Source organism: Lichenostomus cassidix, chromosome 2 (genome assembly GCF_008360975.1).
Source record: "Lichenostomus cassidix isolate B80296 chromosome 2, HeHo_3.0, whole genome shotgun sequence".
In the NCBI taxonomy this organism is placed as follows: Eukaryota; Metazoa; Chordata; class Aves; order Passeriformes; family Meliphagidae; genus Lichenostomus; species Lichenostomus cassidix.
Window position 1 is genome coordinate 147,047,425 of NC_139482.1, and position 20,427 is coordinate 147,067,851.

The following is a 20,427-nucleotide window of genomic DNA, read 5'->3' on the forward strand; positions in this document are numbered from 1 at the left end:
TTCAAACAACAAAGGAAAAGCAGCACAAAAGGAAAAGAGCCCAGAGGGAGGAAATGGAGATGCAGAAAGCAGCGATGATTCCCGAAATGCTATAATAGACCTTTTATTTCAGCTATTCTCTTCCAAACTTCAAGCACTACACTGAGACACATTGCACAAGGGGAAGGCAGAGAATGTCTAGTGGAAGTGACAGCAAATGCCAGAGCTCCTGCTTTAGTGCAACTCACACAACACACCCACACTTAATGTGGACTGAGGAAGCAGTTATACAAGGGTTCACATGAACTAAGAAAACACAGCAGCATTAAATAGGTTTTTCTGTAATAGGGAATGAGTCCAAAATCTAGACTTCCTGATCTGTAACAGCAAGGTAAAAGAAATGATCAAATTAGAGCATAGACATCAGTGAGAGGTAAAACCAATGTTGTCACAAACAATTTTGAATGCAAGCAGTGGTGGCAAAAAGCCATTTTCATACATGATTTAAATTCATGTTAAACAACTTTCCTGTATTATTCTCACATAAATGAGAGGCTACTTCTTTTATGGATGTCTCTCTTCTGGGCTTTTTAACTCCCTCAACTGGGACAGAATAGGAAAAGAAGGGCTTTAGATAATTAATTCAGAGTGACAGACATGGTGAAATGTTCTCTAAACCTCTAAGTGCAGTTCTTTTGCAGGAATAACTACCAGTTCCTAGTTCTGTTTATATATACACCCTTATAGTGACTGAATGCCTGTGGTGAGTGGTGGCCAAAGCAAGGAGGAGCTTTGCAATGCTCATTTGACACTGGTATAAAATAACCTGTGACACACACAGCCCTCATGCCCAGTTCTGCCTCCCTGAGAAAAGATAAAGTCCTTTACCACTGGCCTTGGACTGATCAGAAAATGCACAAGTGGGACTTGTCACCAAAACCAGTGGTTGAATCATGCCTTGCTTGTCTTGTCTCCCATGTGAGAAAGTATCAAGCATGATTAGTCTCAGAATGTGTCTTCGAGGAACTCTGTTAATAACACCAACTGGTTCTGATAATCCATTGTCATTGCAACCAGTTAATTCTCTGTAAGCTCTGTGAATACTACAGCCGTGTCAATTTGTCCAGTTATAGTACCAATTTACATTTTAAAACTTTAGGAAATGCTCTGTACTGTTGATGCCCAGTTTTCACATAAGAAAATTACTGGGTAACTTGACTCAATCCTAACCTCAAATTCAGATTGCTTTTTCACCATTTCTCCCCTTTATTCACCCTCCATTCACCCATTCCTTTGAAAGCTATTTAGAACTTGAGATTAGACCATGCTCCTCTTATCTTTCCCTCTTTTATTGCTGCTCTTCAGACACTTAATTCAAGAAGAAGCGTGTTGCAAAAACACAGGACAAATGTGAGTGCGAGACGTGAAATCTGTATTTCTTATTGTAAGAGAGCTTATAAAGAAGGTAGGAAATTCAGTCACTCAAATGACTACCAGGTACAGTGCACAGAAGAGGAACAAAATCATGTGGACTGGAAGAAATAGTATGGAGGCTTTGACATTTTCTGTCTGATTTCTCAAGAAAGCAAGGCTAAAGCCATTGTGCTGTGGAAGTGAACGCAAGCACAAATCTGTGTCTCAATCTGTCTAGAAAGCCTTTGAATGAGACCCTACCAGATATTGCAATCTGGCCTCACTCTGTCTGAAAATTAAGGAATCCACTTCTGCTCACTAATCCAGATGAAAACAGTCTTTGTTGTTCAGCTGCTCATGAAACTAGTTATTCTGAGATGTAATGAAGTTGCAGTGCCATCACGTTGCTGGGAGTGAGGTCATGCTGGAAGAAGCACTGAAACACCCCATTTAAGTGGAGAATCCTGTTCTTCAGCTAAGTCTAAATTTATTCCTGATTGTCTTTGAGCTATGAGTTCATACCTCCATGCTGTGAAGGACATCAGAAAAAGTCAGGCTGCCAATTATTTCCAAGTGAATAATTTATTCAACAAATTTAGATACGTCCCTTTTGTGAATTGTTCCCTGTGAGTACAGAAGAACTCAATTTTAATTCGTTATGTTAAAGATTCTGCTGCATAACTTCTGCAAATAGTTTCTGACATGAGAAATGAGGACATTCTTTCAACAGTCCAGTAATCACAGTGACCAGGATTATCTCATGATCACCAGGTAACATTCCTCCTGTCTTTGTTGTATCCTTTGCTTGTTTTATTCCAAGACTGCAAAAAGCAGAAACCTTCTCTTGTTTTAACTTCATGCATGATTTAACACAATGGAGTTGAGCACTCTACTTCTCACTGTAATATGAATAATAATTCAGGGTATGATCTCTTTTGTCAACACACATCAATCTCAGCTATTATACAGCTCCTCTAAGACGGGAGGCAAAGCACCTCACAGTATCCTAATAACATCCATTAGACACAGGAATTCTAAAAAAACCCACTTATTGCTGTGGAAGAAAGGGCCATGTATAAAATTATTACTTCAGGCATCAACTGTAATGCTTAATAAAAGCAGAATGTTTTCAACCATCTCAGTTAGGTAATAATCAAGTCAGTGCAGGTCAACAGAGAGGATGAAACATCTCAGAAGGGGAGTTCAGAGTTAGCTACAGCAATCATGTCTCTTCAATGAGGCTTTTGAGACATTTCATGCAGTTGGTGTATCATTCCCCACCCAGATGAGTTTTCAGAACTGTTCATTCCTCATGAAAAATAGTCCTCTCCCTTCCTCTCTGCCCCAATCCACAGAGTTAAGAGGGGCGACGTGGGGGAAAAGAAATAAACCGAAAAACCATCACAGGAAACCTCATAGTGAACCTCATAGAATAAAGGCGGAAATGCAATAAGAAGCTTCATTGTCCTGTATGCATTCTTGTGTATTTCACTGCATTAGCAGGCATGCTGGGTAAGGGATAATATTTGTAGTTGGACTAGATCATTGTAAGTCCCTTAGTTACAAGTGAAATAGTCTATTCTATTCTGTTTTAATCTCTGAAGGCTCACAAATTATGGGAGGTGAGAAAATGTGGTTTTGAAAGCAAACTCTAAGTAGCTGGTAAGAATTATAGAGCAGGACTCCACAGGAACATCCTCTGAACCATTCCCAGTGTCAACCACACACATGGCTAGAAGCAAAGTCCCAATGTTAAGGTCAAAGAAGCTGTGAGGAAAAGGGTAGGGAGTTATTAGGATCTATAGGAAATTCTAGACAGAATGTAGCAAGCCCAACACCAAAACACCTGCAGGTACCATAGGGTGGTCCTCATCAAGAGATGGGACAAAGCAACAGATACAAAAAACATGCAACTGGAAATCATGAATCTTCACTTTGAAAAGCAATTGAAGACACAACATCTCCCTTTCCTCAACAAAAAATAGCATAGAAATCAAAAAAGTTTAGATAGTAAGCAACAAACAGATCCAGCGCCATTTAAAGACTAGGAGGAAAACCTGACATTCAGGCCCAAGTTAAATATGTTTGTGGTTCTTTGCAAATGCTAAAGTGCCTCTTCTAAGTGCTAATATTGCTTTAATAGAAACTTAAGAGAGAAATGTCACCATGTCACAACGTGGTGATGTGCTTATTCACTGGAAGGTCTGCCAAAGCAAACACAAAAAGGAATGATCACAGCAGAAGTGAATTCAGCAATATTTCCCCCATCATATGTGTTGAACTTGGGTCTCACAAGTAGTTAGTCTTATTAATCTTTCTGAAGCTCCTGTAGTGCCTCTGGAAAGATGTAAGAAACTGCTATTAAAGCACATTCCTTGGGCTTCCCATTGCATAAACATGGGGAATCATAATGTATGTCCAAGGCCTGGAAGTTTCCTCAAGATATTCCCAAATCAGGTCCTATCTCCAGCTCTCATAAAAAGTAGAGTGGTAAGATGAAATTATTTCTTGCCAGACAGAACACGTATAATTCTGTTTTCACCAGAACATACCAGATGAAGGCTCCAAAAAAGAGCAATTTGGGTTTTGTAACTTGCCTTTTTAACATGGAATAAACCTCCTCTTTCCTCATTTCCTGCAGAAAGAGTCATTTTGCTAGTTGGTCCTGGCAGCTCCAGTCAGAACCACCTACATGGCTCTGCTCTATCTCACATAATTTCATGAGCCATCACCAAAGTGCTGCTCCTGACTTTGTATTGGCAGCAAAGTTCTAATTACAGTCAGGCAACCCAAACCTTCTGCTGCCATGGTGGGGAGAAGAGCACATGGAGGTTTAGGACTGAAAAAGGGGGAAAAGGTACTTCTATCTTCCCTGGAGGAGGATTATTATTGCAATCAGCTCCAGCCCTTAAGGATATCTTCTTCACACTTCCTGCAAGCCTGTGGTCCTGCCAAAAGCTGCACATAGAGCTCATGGCTGCATGAGGCACATCAGAGAGCCTAAAGGCATGGCTGTCCCTGTAGCAGGAGCATTTTGTAGCTATCCTGTCCCTGCTTGATGGAAAGCAAGTTTGGGAACGATCTCAGCCAACCTCAGCCCTGCCTCTTCCAAGTTTCCCATCCATTCTCCTGACCTTGGCTCAGTGCTCAAACTCCCCTCAAGCTCTGCATACAGCTTGGAGGCCATCCAAGGACAGGCAGATTGCATGAGTGTAAAACCAAGCTCAAACTGATCTAAAGAGTTTGTTTCCCCAGGTGAACAAGAGCTCTACCACCAGCTAATGCTCTGTCAGAGGCATTCACTACATGAAATGTTGTTATCACTTTGCATATAATAAATATTCAAGCCACATGTCTCTAAGGTACTAGGTTAAGGTGCTTAACATTTGAGTACACATCACTGAAAAAGCAGGTTGGTACTTTGGTACTAACTCATCTCTATTTTTAGTCTTAACACAGCTATCACATCCCCAGAAGCCTGACCACCCTGCTGTGATTAAATATCATACTTGTACAGTGAACTGCTGCCTAGATTTCAGAGCAGGTACATTTATTCTAAACCTCTGATCAGCATAGTACACCCTTATTTTCATTCTAGGCTATTAAAACAGCAGTGCCATTCTGCTCCTTTTTCATATATAACCATGCAAAGAAATTGCTAACTGTGATTTACATTTTTATTAGAATTAGTGGAAGGACATACCTAAAATTAATTGGGAGTTTTCATGCCTCTCGCATCATTGATAGTTGCTGGGACAATGAGGAAAAGTAAGCTTAAGTGCTGAAATATGGTTAGAGGGCAAAGATGAGTCTTCTAAAGATTTAAGATCTGAAATAGCCAGAGACCATCAGGGTTCCATTTGAGGTTTTACATTTTGGAACATGTTGTACATCACATTAAACATCATAACATATTGAACATCTCCAGATTCACATCCTCCACCATGTTCTGGCTGTTCTCTAGCTACCACCAGGCAATCAAAAGTCTCCTATCAACCCTGGTGTCTTACATGCTGTGGGGTGCTTCAAGCAAGCCAAGGAATTTTGCTGTGACTCAGTTAATTTGAAAATAAAATTCACTTCCCCAAAAAAAACCTCCTGACTAACTTTGGGTGCTGTAGATCATCCTGCTGCTGCTCCAGAGCAGAGCAGCTCCTCTGCCAGTCAGATTTGGTACAACACAATTCCTGCCTGCAGCAACAGTCTGTTCATGCTCTTACCCCTCAGTGATCTAACCAAACCTGAATTCTACAAAGGACAAAATCCAATGGATTAACAGGATGCACACAGCCAGCTAGCACAGTTCCAAGGACTTGCAATAATCCATTATGCAGTGCAAAGTCTGACCACTTCCATCTCCCCGAAAACAATGAGGTGGTGCACTCCAAATGTCTCCATCTCCTCAGCCTCTGCACAGAGTCTGGCCTCAACCACTCTCCAAAGTGGCACAAATCCTACAAACAGGCAGGCTGTGAGAAAAAAACTGTGTGAGGCTGTGAAATTCATGGCTACCACATCAGAGATTTTCTATGCAGTAAACTGGAGCTGGTGTTGGTTTCTGCTACCAACGGACTGAAAACTGAGCACACAGCTGGGGTGTATTATTGCACCTTTTGAGAGCCAAAAGCTTTTCCTTTTCCCTTCCATCTAGTCCTCCTGCTTGTGTCAGCCAACTTTTATGCCTCATCCATTGAGAAAGAAGTCAGAACCAGTTACATGGCTCTGAGTAGGCACAACCATTTACTTTGTGTATGCACAACTGGCATGACTGCAGAGGAGATGTCTGAACACAGATGCTCTTTATGTATCAGTCATTACTGGTGGTTGCCCCAGGCAGTGTCCAACCACAAGTATCTCCAGCCAGCAGTGTTCCCAGGTGGCTGAGAAGAGAGATGGAATCCTGGTTTGTATCAGCAACAGTGGGAGCAGCAGGACCAGAAATCAGCCCCCTGGACTTGGAACTGGTGAGGCCACATCTTAAATCCTGAGTACACTTCTGGGCCCCTCAGTACAAGAAATATTTTGAGGTACTGGAGCAAATCCAAAGAAGGGAAAAAGAGCTGGGGAAGGGTCTAGAGAGAGGTTGAGAGAGCTGGGAGTGTTTAGCCTGGAGAAAAGGATGCTCAGGGGGAACATTATTGCTTCTGCAACTCCCTGAAATGAGGTTGTAACCAGGTGGGTGTTGACCTCTTCTCCCAAATAACAAGAGATAGAGCAAGAGGACTTGAGATCAAGTCATAACAGAGGAGATATAGATCAAATATTGGTGAAAAATTTCATCCCTGAAAATGTTGTCAAGAGGCTGCTCAGGGAGGTGGTTGAATGACCACTGGAGCTATTTAGAAAGCATGTAAATGTGGCACTTATGGACATAATTTAATGGTGGGTTTGGCAATGCTGGGTTAGCAGCTGGACTTGATGCTCTTAAAGGTCTTTTCCAACCTAAGATAATCTATGACTCTAACTACGTATTAATGAACACTGGACAAAGTCTCAGGACCAGAAAAAGCACTTTAAACACCAGCTGTATTGTTTTTTAATAGTAAATCTACCTAATCTGTCTTCTTAGCTCTAAACATATAAAATACAAGGCAGCTCCAGTGCTGCAGGGAGGGTGACTTGTGTGCAGGGAGTTCTCTCATTTTCTCATTCTGTTGCAGATGCTCAGGTCAAATATACAAGCCAGAATGCTAGGGGCAGTTGGGAGGCCAAAAACAATCAAAAAAAGTAATAAAACCCTCTGATTTTTCAGTTGCAAGGTATCAATCACAGTAAAATACTGGCCCAGTCATACTGGCTTGGCAGAAGCTCTTCCCCTAGTGTGTCTGCATTACAAGCAAATGGTTGGTAATGATTTGTGTGCATGCAACACTTCTAAGTAATTAAAACAAACCTCTGTCTGCTGCAGAATGCAAATGTGCCAACAAACTAACCCAACCAAGCCAACTTTGCCCAGGCTCAGTAAATTCAATGCAGTGAATATTCCCTTGTAATGGACAATTGCTAGGAAGCCAGTTGGACATCCACTTTTTAAGGGTAAGTAACTGTGGCTGAGATAGCCCTGTGTGCTCCCTGCTGTAGCTTGAGTGCTTAAAACATGGGCCATAAGGAGGAGTTTTTTATTGATTCTATCCATCAATTATTGCTTAATTGGGAAATGAAAATAGTGGCATGAGGAGATGCAGCAACAGTGCCTTGTACACCTCGATTCAATTCCTTCATCTCTAAAATGACAAAATCCCAAAATTTTCTTCACTGGAAGGGAGAATGAAATAGCTGAGACATCACTAGTGATGGTCAAAACATGAAGTTTGTGATTTTTAACCTTCTTAGTGAGCAGAGCTCACTCTACCATGAGGGATTGTATCACTTCAGCTGGGACTACACAGAGTTTGTGACAAGGTGAGGACAACTGCAGAAGTCAATGATAGAAGTTTTATATGTTGGCTTCTGCCACCTGACACAAGAGACAATCACTGATGTGAGCATCTGCCTTGGGAGAGAATAACAGCTGGTACAAGTGTTTCAGTCTGGAGATATCACTAGTTCTTCCATTTTAATGGTTTGAATGTCAGTGTGGGAGGTAGGAAGATGCAGGTGAAGTGTGTGACCTCTAGAAGAAACAAAAAGACAAAGGGTCTGCATGTGTGTGCCTGTGTGACAGGTATTTTCAAAGTAACTTTGAACTGGCTTTTGGTCACAGGGAAGAAAAGAATGCTCCCAGAAAAACAACTCCCTGCAGAAATTAAATAGAATTCTTTCATCTGCATGGCATGGCAGGAACAATAAAACATTTAATGATCTCTTTTGAGAATCGGTGTTCCTTTACATAAGAAAGAAACATTTTCCTTTTCTTTGGTATTTGCTATTGATCTTGCCCCTTGTCTTTTTGCCCAATTTGGCATTCATTTGAAATTGTTCATTCATGTGTCTCACAAGCTTTGATGTCTGTGTGGTTTGGAGGAAATTGCAAATCGCTGCTCTAAGTGCACTTTCTGTATTGTAGTAATTGCCTCTAATAGGGCAGGGGAAAAGGACCTCAATCCATCCCACCAGATGGATGGCATTGCCAACAGGAAATGCCCAGAGACTGGAGAGGTCAACAGAAGAGCAGCACAAAGGAATTTCAGCCACTCCAGCCAGTGAGTTGGCACAGGGAATAAACAAGAGGGGTTAGAGATGTGCACAAATCTGTAGGGCTGTGATTTTATTGGCACTACAGGGACATGGTGGGATGGATCCTATGGCACTGGAGTGTTAGGATGGAAGGATACAGGCTCTTTAGGAAGAAGAGGCAGTGTTGCCCTTGATGCCAAAGACCTTCTAGAGGGCATGGAGCTCACCTGGGGATGGATGAGGGGTAGGACAAGAGCCTACAGGTCAGGATTAAAGGCAGGGCAGGGACAGCTGACATTGCAGTGGGGTCTGCCACAGGCCACCTGACCAGAAAGATCAAGCAGATGTAGGAGTAGCCTCATGTTCACAAGCACTGGTCCTCACGGGGGACTTCAAGCACCCTGGTATCTGTGTTTGAATGATGGACAACACAAGCAAGGCAGGAGGTCCCTGGAATGCGTTGGAGGAGCTGGTGGAGAATGTGAAGTTCAAGGGCAGCCTTGGCTGCAGTTTTTGTGAAATGGTGGAGTTCAAGGTCTTTAGGGCATTGTGGAGAGTGCACAAGCTCACTGCTGTGGACCTCTGGGGAGCAGACTTTGGCCTCTCCTGGAATCTGCTTAGTAGAGTTCCATGGGATACAGACCTAGAGGCAAGAGGGGCCCAAGAAAGCCCATGAGCATTTAAGGACATTTTGTCCAGCCTTGGAAGAAATACATCCTGATGAAGAAGTTGGGCAAAAATGCCAGGACACCTGCAGGGATGAACAAGGTGCTCCTGGACAAACTTAAGTACAAACTGACAGCCTGCAGATAGTCTGGAAAAAATACAGAGAAATTCTCCAAGCAGACAGGGATTAAGTTAAAAACGGTAATGTCCTCTGAGAATTAATTCTGGCCAGAGATGTTAAGGGAAACAAGAATCATAGAATCATTGTAGAATGGTTTGGATTGGAAAGGATCTTAAAAACCATCCAGCTCCACTCCCCCTGCTGTGGGGAGGGACATCTTCCACTAGACCAGGTTGCTCAAAGCCCTGTCCAACCTGGCCTTGAGCACTTCCAGGGATGAGGAATCCTCATCTTCTCTGGGAAAAATTTTCATGTGTCTCACCAGGCTCACAGTAGGAATACTTTTCCTAATGTCCAATTTAAACCTATTCTCTTTCAATTTAAATCCATCACGTCTTTTTCTAGCCCTACATATCCATGTCAAAAGTCCCTTTCCATGCCTGTTTTAGAGCCCCTTCAAGTATCCCAGAGAAGTTGGAACTAGGTAATCATTAAGGTCCCTTCCAATACAACCCATAATTCCATGGATACACCAGAGGAGAAATTGCAGAATTTTGCAGAACTCAGTACCCAGATTAACATAAGAAACAAGTGTGGGTTTATAGTAAATGTGGTAGAGGACAGTTAGTTGGTCCAAAACTTAATTTCTTAAAATATATGTATAAGCTTCTATTTCTTCTCTGACCAAATGCATTGAAAATTAGGTAGCAACAGCTTTGTAACTTTAAGAAACGTTGACAGAAAACTAGAAAAGTGATTTTCATAAACTTAGATGGAGTGTTCACCTTTCAACTCTTCCAACACACATCTTTAACAGTACTTCTCTGAGGCACACACTGTCATTATCAATTCACTTCTATTGCCAAGGATATCACTTGCAAATGTAATTTATACGTTGAATAAATAGCAAGGTTATTATAAAACTTCAGAAATTAGGCTAAATCACTGCCCTCATTTTCCTCTCTGCAGAAGAATTTCTCACATCTCCCTCTATGTGTCCCAATTTATTCACACATTTTCCTTTAGATATGGCAAGATTCATTTCAACTAACTACAGCCATTGAAAAGCTAGGCTTGTAAGATTACCTTTCATGTTCTTGCTGTATTCAACAAAGAAGGACTTAGAAAAATATAATTCTCTTCACAAGATAACTCACAGCATCACAGAATGATTGGGGTTGAAAAAGACCTCAGAGATCATCTAGTCCAACCCCCTTGCTAAGCAGGTTCACCTAGAGCAGGTTGCACAGGATAAATACCCTGGTTTCATACTCTGCTGTTTTGGTGGGATGAATTGCCCTTTGAAAGTGCTGATTCCTCTGTGTTGTCCAAAGGGTGAACATAAAAGACTCTCTTAAACCATATATCTACATCCTAAATGGGTAAATGAATTCCAGTCTCTGTTTTTCTCTCTATCCATGTCCCAGTTCTGTGTGCTGCTTGGCTTATTCCCTCTTCTCTCCACCAATTATCTATCCACTTAGGAACTGATCTCCTGGTAATCAGTTCCAGCCCTCAATCATCACAGGAAGTCATGTCATATCACACTAGTCATGCATTTATCAAACTCCCTCTTAAAATTACTTATGTGATCTGTACCTACTACTCCAAAAGACCACTTGATCTGCATTAATCTCCTTCCTCCAAGGCTGCTTCTAATTCCCTGCCTAACCATATTTATGATCAATTTATACTCCATTTGTCCTTTGGCTTCTATCTCTTCCTGGAATTTACCTGCTTGAAGATATTTATAAGCAATAATTACATCCCCTGCTAGCTTTCATTTTGCTGGTTAGAAGAAAGGATGATTTTAGATAATATTTTTGAACATAGTGTCTCTCTTCTTCCATTCTAGTAACCATATTCTAACTTTAATAGCCCTCTTAAATAATGCTTTTGAGAAATATAAATTGTGTTCCAGGTCAGTTACAATGGCACTAAAATTTCCCTCTGGATATGGAGCAATCCCACCTAAAACACTCCAGTATATTTTCTCCTGACAGCCTGGCTCTGATGGGTCACACTCATTGTGAGCCAATTAAAGTTGTGCATCTTCCCTCTCTTTTGTTTTCTGCTGAGAAGACTTGGTTTTACAATAGACATTCAGAGCTTCTAAAAATTCCTCCAAATTTCATCCTATGGCAGTTTTTCTAGTCTTCATGAGCAGAAAATCCTTTTATGTTTTAATCCAATACTCCTCTACCTTGATAATGAACCTCATTTTTTTTGTCTACACTTACTTCTGCTATGATCTTATTTTTTTCATCTTTACTGAAAACAACAGATGTAACCAGCTGCAAGAATTAGCTTTGAATAACTACAGAAATAATCTTCCCAATCTGATGATTCTCTTTTAATTATAAAGTATAAATGATAACTTTTAATTATATATTATAAAGTTCTCAAATTCCATTGCATTAATTTCCTAAACCTATTAGTTCCTTTAAAAATCTTTACCTCCCCTTCATAGTTTTGTATCCAGATTTCTCAAATGTCTCCCTGAGGGCTGAAGAGGTTTGCATTTGGAAAGAATCTGGCCTTTGACACCACCAGACCAGGTTTACTTAATAGATAAATTCATAGAAAAGCTATTGCAAAATTCTAAATTAATTATGCACTGAATTTTTGGGAGACAAACTTTAATGTGGAGCATATAGCCACTTAGAAAAGGTACCTTGATTTTTCACATGCTATACTAGAGGGAAAAGTTCATACATACAACATGGGAACTCTGACATTTCCAGTGTGTGACACATCTCAATTAATTTAATTGAGCAGTTTTTTGTTGAAATGTTTTTCTGTTCTGGTGACTGGAATAAGAGAGAATGAATAAATTTGTCACTAGCCATCCAAAACAAGATTGGATATATAGCTTTTGCAGCCAGATAATAAGTCTGCTAACCTAGGTCCAAAATATTGCCCTCACACTTCATTTAGTTTCACCAAAAGACTTTCTGAGCAAAAAGAACTACTTCACTATTCATAATCTTGTTATTGCCTCCTTTTATCATCAATCAGTTGTCTCCAAAATCTACTAATTTTTAATATTTCTTGAACAATTTAAATCTCATTATTCTCTTATGAATTTTAAATTATAAGGATTGAGACAATCCATTCATGTCTTTTCTTCAGAAGAGTTGATTTGCCTTCCTTTGCATTTGGGGCAAAGGCTGCCAAGTTCTTCCCTTCCAAACTAAATCATGTAGGTAATCCAGTCTTGTTAACAATGTTTTGCTAGTATTGCCCCAGTTGTCCTGCAGAAAATAATGTATAACAGAATCACAGGATAATTTGGGTTGGAAAGGACCTCTGAAGGTCCCTAATCCAACCTCCTACTCAAAGATGGTTAATCTAGACCAGGTTGTTTGTATCAAGTCAACTTTTGAATGTCTTCAAGCATTCCTATGGTGGCCATGAGATCTATGAGATTCCCTATGCAGAGGATCTCAAATAAAAGCATAGTCATTAGCTAAATAAGCAAAGAAACAAAAGAAAACCCAAAATCCGATAAAAATACCCAAATCTGTAGAAATTTAGAGGATGCTAGAACAGAGAAGGCTCAGTCTAGCTGTCTACTTGAATATGACAAATACATATACACACATCGCACACATCGTGTATATACGTATCTAAAAATTGCAAAAGGGAGATAATTGAGTGGTAACATGAGGGAGAAAAAGAGTTGAAGCATTGCTACTCTGCACCTAAAACAGATTTTGCAAAGTCCATTGAATTAAAGCAGATATGCCACAGAAAACCCTTCCTAAATATGCATGCACAGAGCCATGAATCTCTCTCCCTTGTGCTGCATTAACTATGGGATTTTTTATGATCTATCATTTTTTAAGTCTTCATTTTACCTTTCATTACACATTACAAAATATGTCTCATCAGAAAACATTTCTTTTTATGGCAGCATTTCAAGCTCAGTAACTGAGGAGACTTTATTCTGCTTCTGAACATGATTTCCATTTTTCTTTTAATGAACTATTTTTATAGTGCAACTGCATAAACAAATAAGAAAGTGAGTGGGCAAGGATGCTTAAGGTGCTTTCATAGGAACAAACTTAATTAATATCCAGCTTTCAAGAGAAGCAATTTGAAACCTGTTTAAATTCTTTATTTGCAGACATTAGGAAGAAGCTATAGGGCAATTAGCAAGACCTTAGTTCTGGAAAGATAGTTTGGAGTCTATTGCATCAGTTTGAAATCGAGCTTTCCATCATATATTTCTTCCATGCAGCTGTTGAGGGGAAGTTCATCAAAGTTTTAGCAGAAAGTGAAACACATCTATTCAATTTAAATCAGAAGATGAGATTCAGTAAAGACTTTTGGCTGACTCTTGGTAGATATTAGACCACAGTGTCTCTGAGTGATGGACTTGGGACTCGAGGCTTACCCTTACATCAGTGAGTCATAAAATCACAAGTTTTGCAACAGTAACAGTGGAAATAAAACCCCAAACACTGAAACCCAGCTACAAAATCTGTCTTAATTTAAAGCTGATGATCCCACATACCCCTGCTCAGGATGTAGCAAAGGTCTTTTCAACAAGTGTCTTGTCTTCCTCATGTGAGCAGACAGAAAGGAGGAGGACATCTACCATTTCTGCCATCTTTATAATTTCTAATGAGGTTGACTTAAGTCCTTCTGTGGCTAATAAAGTCTGCTGTGGCTTTCTCTGCATATCCCAATACGAATTTTTGTTAACAGCCCTGCAGAGCACATTTATCTCCTTTAGCATCCAAAAGAGGACTAAAAATGTGGTGAAGGGCCACATGAGAAGCAGCTGAGGTCACTTGGTCTGTTCAGCCTGGAGGAGACTGAGAGGAGACCTCACAGCAGTGGAGAGCTCTCACAAGGGGAAGAGGAGGGGCAGCACCAATGTCTCCTCTCTAGCGATCATAGATAGGAGTCCAAGGAGTCCAGTCCTGGCAATGAAGGTTTAGGTTGGATATCAGGGAAAGATTCTTTACCCAGTGGGTGTTTGGGCACTGGAACAGCTCCCCAGGGCAGTGGTCACAGCACCAACCTGACAGAGCTCAGGAAGCTTTTGGGCAATACCCTCAGCCACATGGTGTGACTCTTGGAGTCTGTCCTGTGCAGGGCCAGGAGTTGGACTTGGATGATCATTGTGGGTCTCTTCCAGCTCAGAATATTCTATGATTCTCTGGTTCTATAATTTCTGTGATTTCCCAAGAAACTAGTTTGAAAAGGAGACATTTTTTTTCTTTGTTAGCATCTCATTCAAGTGTAATAAATTCCTCTCTCTTAATAGGAAGGGTGTCTTTGAGTAACCTCAAGTCCAGTTTCTTTCATTATCCTGTGGTGAAGGAGCCTCATTTGTACTCCAAAGAGCAGCTTTGATTGTTGTGGTCCTTAGCTTTTCTCTCCAAGCTCTGTTCGTCATCCAGAACAGTCATTCCACTAAATTATCAGTTTCTGTTATACATGAGCTGCTTCTACTTGGCATCAGAATAACTTTTTTTCTCAGTAACTAAAAATCTAACTGATCAAATGAAAACACTAAGACATTTCAATTATTTGAAAAGAATAACCAAAGATGCCAATAAAATCTGGGCTGTAGCAATCAAATCATGATTCAAGTTGACTCCCAAGATGTGACCGCATTAGCTTATATAGGAAGAAAATATTTTCAATATTAATTACCAGTGCTTTTTAACAAACTTGGCAGTAAATCCAATTTTAACAATAATTAACTGCACAGTCATTAATTCTGGAACTTAAGCCAAATGTAGTCTTCCATACTGAGGACATCTGTGATTGTCTCCTTTGGAATTTGTTCCCCATGCATCTTATATAAGTACATCAGAAATATTCCAGCTCAGATCCCTTTGTTTTATTTACAGGACGTGAGAAAGCAGGCTTGGAAACCTATCAACTGAAGTTTAGAGAGAACAGAGAAGGGGAAAAAATAAATTTTAAAAATAGTTCTGATTAACTTGTTTCACCAAAAAAAAAAGGAATAGAAAAAAGAATAATCTTTGTAGTCTTCATTTGTACGTGAATAAAACAGAAGATGCAAACATGCAGAATACATTCAGAGAAAAAGCTCCTAACAAGGATTTACTAATTTTTGTATATTAAGGTTTATTGGAGCAATGGGAGTCTCCAAATTCTCTGCTCTTTGCAGCTGAAAGATCCACTTCCCAAAATAACATTTCTTCCCCAAAGTTACACAAATCCTCTTCCACTTCCAAGAAACCACCCCCAGCTCACAGCTTCCTTGAGCACAACCCAGATCCTGGTTATGTGTGCCACTACATACTGATTTATTTGGATATTTTCATTCTGAAAGAGAAGAACAACCTCTGCTTTCATGCTAGCTTACCTTGCCCTCATCACGCCTGGCTTAATGGTGAAGCAAAGGAATATTTTTAGGTACTGAGGAAATGAACAGCGAAAGAATATGCAAGATCTCCACACTATTCCTTCCTGCCTTAATGCCTAAATGCTTCTCAGGAGCCTGCATAGATCAAGGTTTTCCACTTACACTTCTGCTTTTATATCTTCTATTTACTAGAGTACAAATAGTTATTGCCACCAAAAAAAGTGCAAGGCATCCAACTTCAAACAGGCCCTTAAATGGTGCTGACTGTGTACTTTACTTGCAGAAACCACAAAGCGGAACAAATAAAAAGAGCTGTTGTAAGACTTGCTAAAGAGGTTCAGGTACTTGCCATAATCATTTTGCAGATGGAGATAAGCCTGAAAGAACATTAAAGTTTCACAGCAGAGAGGTGATGTGGAGTTGATCGTGTCAAAAGGTTAAAAACGTTTTTGGGTATTTTTGCTTCTGTTTTTTCAAAGTAGGTTGTGAGATATGTATAAATCATTCATATTCTATTCAAACAGAGTTCTGATTCACTTCTTGAGGATTTCAACAGATTACCATACCAAAGCACACTTTCTGTCCAGCTTCCACTCTTCAGCTATGTGTCTTCTGTACTCTGTATCATCCTCTTCAATACAATCTCCACATCATTTTTGAAAGCTCAGCACTTCACAGCTCTCCTTTTCTGGCACTATAATCTCTTTCCTCTTTTCAAGCAAGTGTCAAAACATAATTCTTTCCTTCTGAAAGCCTTTTCCTTTTTTTTTCTTATAGAATTTCTACACAAACTGCTTTTGATAAAAAAAAATTGCAAAAGCACTGCATAAATGCAGTTCTTTCGATAATTGAGTAAATTCCAATTTCCTCAAACAAACATATGTTTGATGTTCCACATTATTACCATTACAAAATTGTTATGTCAAAAGCATTTTTGCAATTTATGAATTAAATTAAATGAATGAAAGATAATGAAAATTGCCAAAACTCAACTCTATCATTATAAGTCTTAAGAAAATTGTAATTTAAAATATTAAAACACCCCATAATTTAGATTAAGTTTGGTTGGAATTAATAACTTTGAGAAGGTACAATTTAAAACAAATTCAAAGCCTGATATTGGGAATTGAGGAATCTGGTTCCAGTTGAGGTATTCTGTGAAAGAGTAGCTGGGGAAAATTTGGATCTGGTCAGGCTAATCTTTATGTTAAACCTGACATAAGTGAGTAAAGACACCAACATGTTTTGTTGCTGTTGGATTTTGGATTTTCAAGCACATTCACTTGTAAAGATTATGCATCTCTGTGGTGTCAGGTATTGCAATAATGAAAAAAGCTGCTATTGTCCAAGGGCATAATATGAATGCAGAAAGAAATCCAAATGCATAAAGTCTCTGCCATTATTCATACTGAACATTGAAGTTATTTCTATCTTGGGTCAGGCCTATCTTTTTAAATATTTTACTGCGTACTTTTGGCTAAGTAAAATATTCATGAATGTATTTCAGAATAATCGAATCTAATTTAGATTCTAACTTAGAGGTCTTCTATTCAACAGGTCTCACTCTTCTCCTGCTTAGTTGTGAAATGTAGAACTGTTTCCCGGTCTGAAAACATTTCTGAATGTCAAACAGATTGCACTGAAGAAATACTGCTCATTATTTCCCTATGAATGTATCTCAGGCATCCAAGCAGGTTGCAAAGAACCAGACCACATGAGCTTACACATATGATGAATAGTGATGATTTAAAAGGAACAGTTTGCAAACAGTGCACAGATTGAAAAGTTTTCATCAACGGTATTTAGCAAAAGCCTATAAATAACACAGATATTCATGCAAGTCAGGAGACATTTCTGAATTAAAATGGGATTTAAATACATGAAGCTTTCAGCTGAAATCTCATCCTTAACTAGTTGTACCTTTAACATGGCTGGATCTCTGTGCTCATTGTGGTGACTATTGTAATTTCATGCCAAAACATTCATTTCTTTTAGTGTATAATATAGGGGAGGTGAGAATAATTGTACAATGAAGGATATGCCCACATTCTGGTATCTAGCACCTCCTTTTCTGATGGAAAGGAGTGGACTTTCTAAGTGTCAGCAGAAGGAAACAAGTCACAGCAATGACCTGTGTGCATTACAAGTTTGTGTAGCCTGGCTTTCCACAGAACCTTAGAATCACAGAACCCTTAAGGATGGAAAAGATCTCCAGGATCATCAAGACAAAACCATGGCACTAAGTGTCATGTCCAGTCATTTTTATGGTGACCACATCACTTCCCTGGGCAGTTCATTACAATGCTTGATAACCTTCTCAGAGAAGAAATTCTTCCTAATCTCCACCTTGAACCTCCCCTGGCACAGCCTGAGGACATTTCCTCTTGTCCTGTCGCTGATTGTCTGGGAGATGAGGCCAATCCCCACCTGGCTACAACCTCCTGTCAGGCAGCTGTAGAGAGTGACAAAGCTGCCTGAGTCTGAAAGCAGTGCCAGGAGCCAGCCGTGAAAACACTGCTGCAGGCAGCAATTCTGAGCGCATGCAAATCCCCTTGAATTTTAGGGGTTGCTCAATCAGCATCCAACAGACCACTGAGGTTGACAAACAGATGAATGAAGGCAAACAGCAGCCTGAAATATCACAGGACATCAGTGGTGGTATCTCTTTTGTGTTAAATTTTGCTGTGCTCTCCCCCAGAGCTGCTGCTGAGGAGGCAGGATGAGGCCAATGCACCAACTCTAGCATCACAGACATGCCGGGAAGCAACCAGGCACTGTGAAAAAGCTGCAACAAACAGCTGGTTTCAGCAGTTTTCCAGCTTGACTTTCATTTCAAGGGGAAAGCAACGAGCTGGGCTCTGTCAGAACTGACTTCAGCTAGGTCTCACAACAATGTGGGGACTGATGTGCCAATGGGAATGCCAGCAGTAAAACTGGTAGAGCATTCAAGGACTTCTAACACTGTCACAGTTTGTGTCTAGAGCCCAAAGTATTTCTGACTGAAAAGCTGATCAGAAAATCCTCTGGTTTTTGATTAGGCTTGGATGGTATCAAAACAGACTGTAAATGTGTCCTATCAGTTGTGCAGACCTCAGATGGATGCACTTGACCCCCTTAAACAAAAAAGGTAGTTTGGTGCAGGCTCCAGAGGTAAAGCCTGAGCCACAACCAGGCCAATAACTCCACAAAACCTATAAAGGAACAGGGTAACCCAGAGAGCACTGATGCATATGAGCTTGGAGCACTGATCATGAGATTAACACATGAACAGCAGGTGGTTTGCACCCCTCATTTATCAAGGAACAAAGACAGTTGTGGGTACAAGGAGTCTCATGGATATTTTTCCATTGTACACAGTTTGAGTACAATCCAACCACTTTATTCCATAAATATGACAGCCTTCACAAAGACAGCAAACCAACTCTAGAAAAGCTCAGAGTTTTAACCAATGGATGGAATTTGCCTAAGGCAGCAGAAGGAGTTGGTGTCGAAGCTGGGATAAAAGCATGGAAGCACATCTGGGGAAAAATGTTTAGAATTTCTCTCAACGCAAATTTGCCATAAAAAATGTCAGCGAACTCAACAGGAAACTTTGAATGGATTACTTTCTCTGCAGACTGGGACATAAATGGTACAACAAGGTTGCCATAAGGTTGCCTTAATGCTTTCCATTTACCTCGTTGTGGTCATTTCTCTCTGCATGTATGTTTATTTTCCTCATGTTTTTTTAAATCACTGTTGGCCTCATGTTCTTGAGGCTTCAAATCATTATTTATGAGACAATTTTCCATTTAAAATGAAAATTTGCAGAGCAAATTATACACTTGATGAATATCTCCTGCTTCCAGAAAGACTTTTAATAGAAACATACATATGTGTGCATTTCCAGGTGGTAGGAATTAACCTGGCCTCTGCTAAACTGGTTAATTTAAAATGCATAAAACATCCCAGAAGCTCAGGAGATAGCAACCTAATGAATGTGGTGTAATATGCTCAGTTTCATTCTTCATCAATATTTATTTTCTTTCTCTACCCCGCCTTCTCTGGCTAAAAGACTTTTAAAAGTCTTTTTTCATTTCAAAGATGACTCTGAACCTAACTCCCACCTCAAAGGAGAATCTCTTTCCTGCTTCTGCCTTCAAAGGTTTTCATGTCACTGCCCTTCATTGCTTAGAGGAAAGTCAGTGAAATATCTTTTGGAGACCTTCTAGTAAAATCAATTTAGCTCATGCAGAGTGGCTGCAGTAAATTAAATCTTCATTTGTGGTGTCAAAGGATCCATGAGGAATTGTGTCTTCAATTTTCTCACTGTGTGAATACCTGAACTTTTCCCTCTGAATTAACACACTTCACACCACAGTCGTTTCTTGTGTGAGTGAAATCTTCTGATCTTCAACACCTGAGACCTGCCTGGTCCTGTCCCCTCCTCTCCTCACCTGCTTGAGGCCCAATCACCTCCACCTCTATATTTAAATGCTTCTCATCCTTCAGGCTGAGAAGGTTGCATTGATACAACTTCAATCAGATCTTACAGTTGCTGCTGCTGTTTCATGCTGGGTCAATGCATTTATGATGATGAACATAACCCTGAATGGCAACTAGCAGTTCAGTGATTATGGTAATTTTTCACATCATTGCCACTGATTTGAGGGTCCACAGTGAAATTCCTTCTGGGATAGTTTTCCAACAAGTTAGAAGAGCAGTTCTTGTAAGCCTGTCCCATGTGGGTCGTGGTCTTTGGGAACTGAACCTCCAGTTGCTTTTTCTACCAACATTTGCA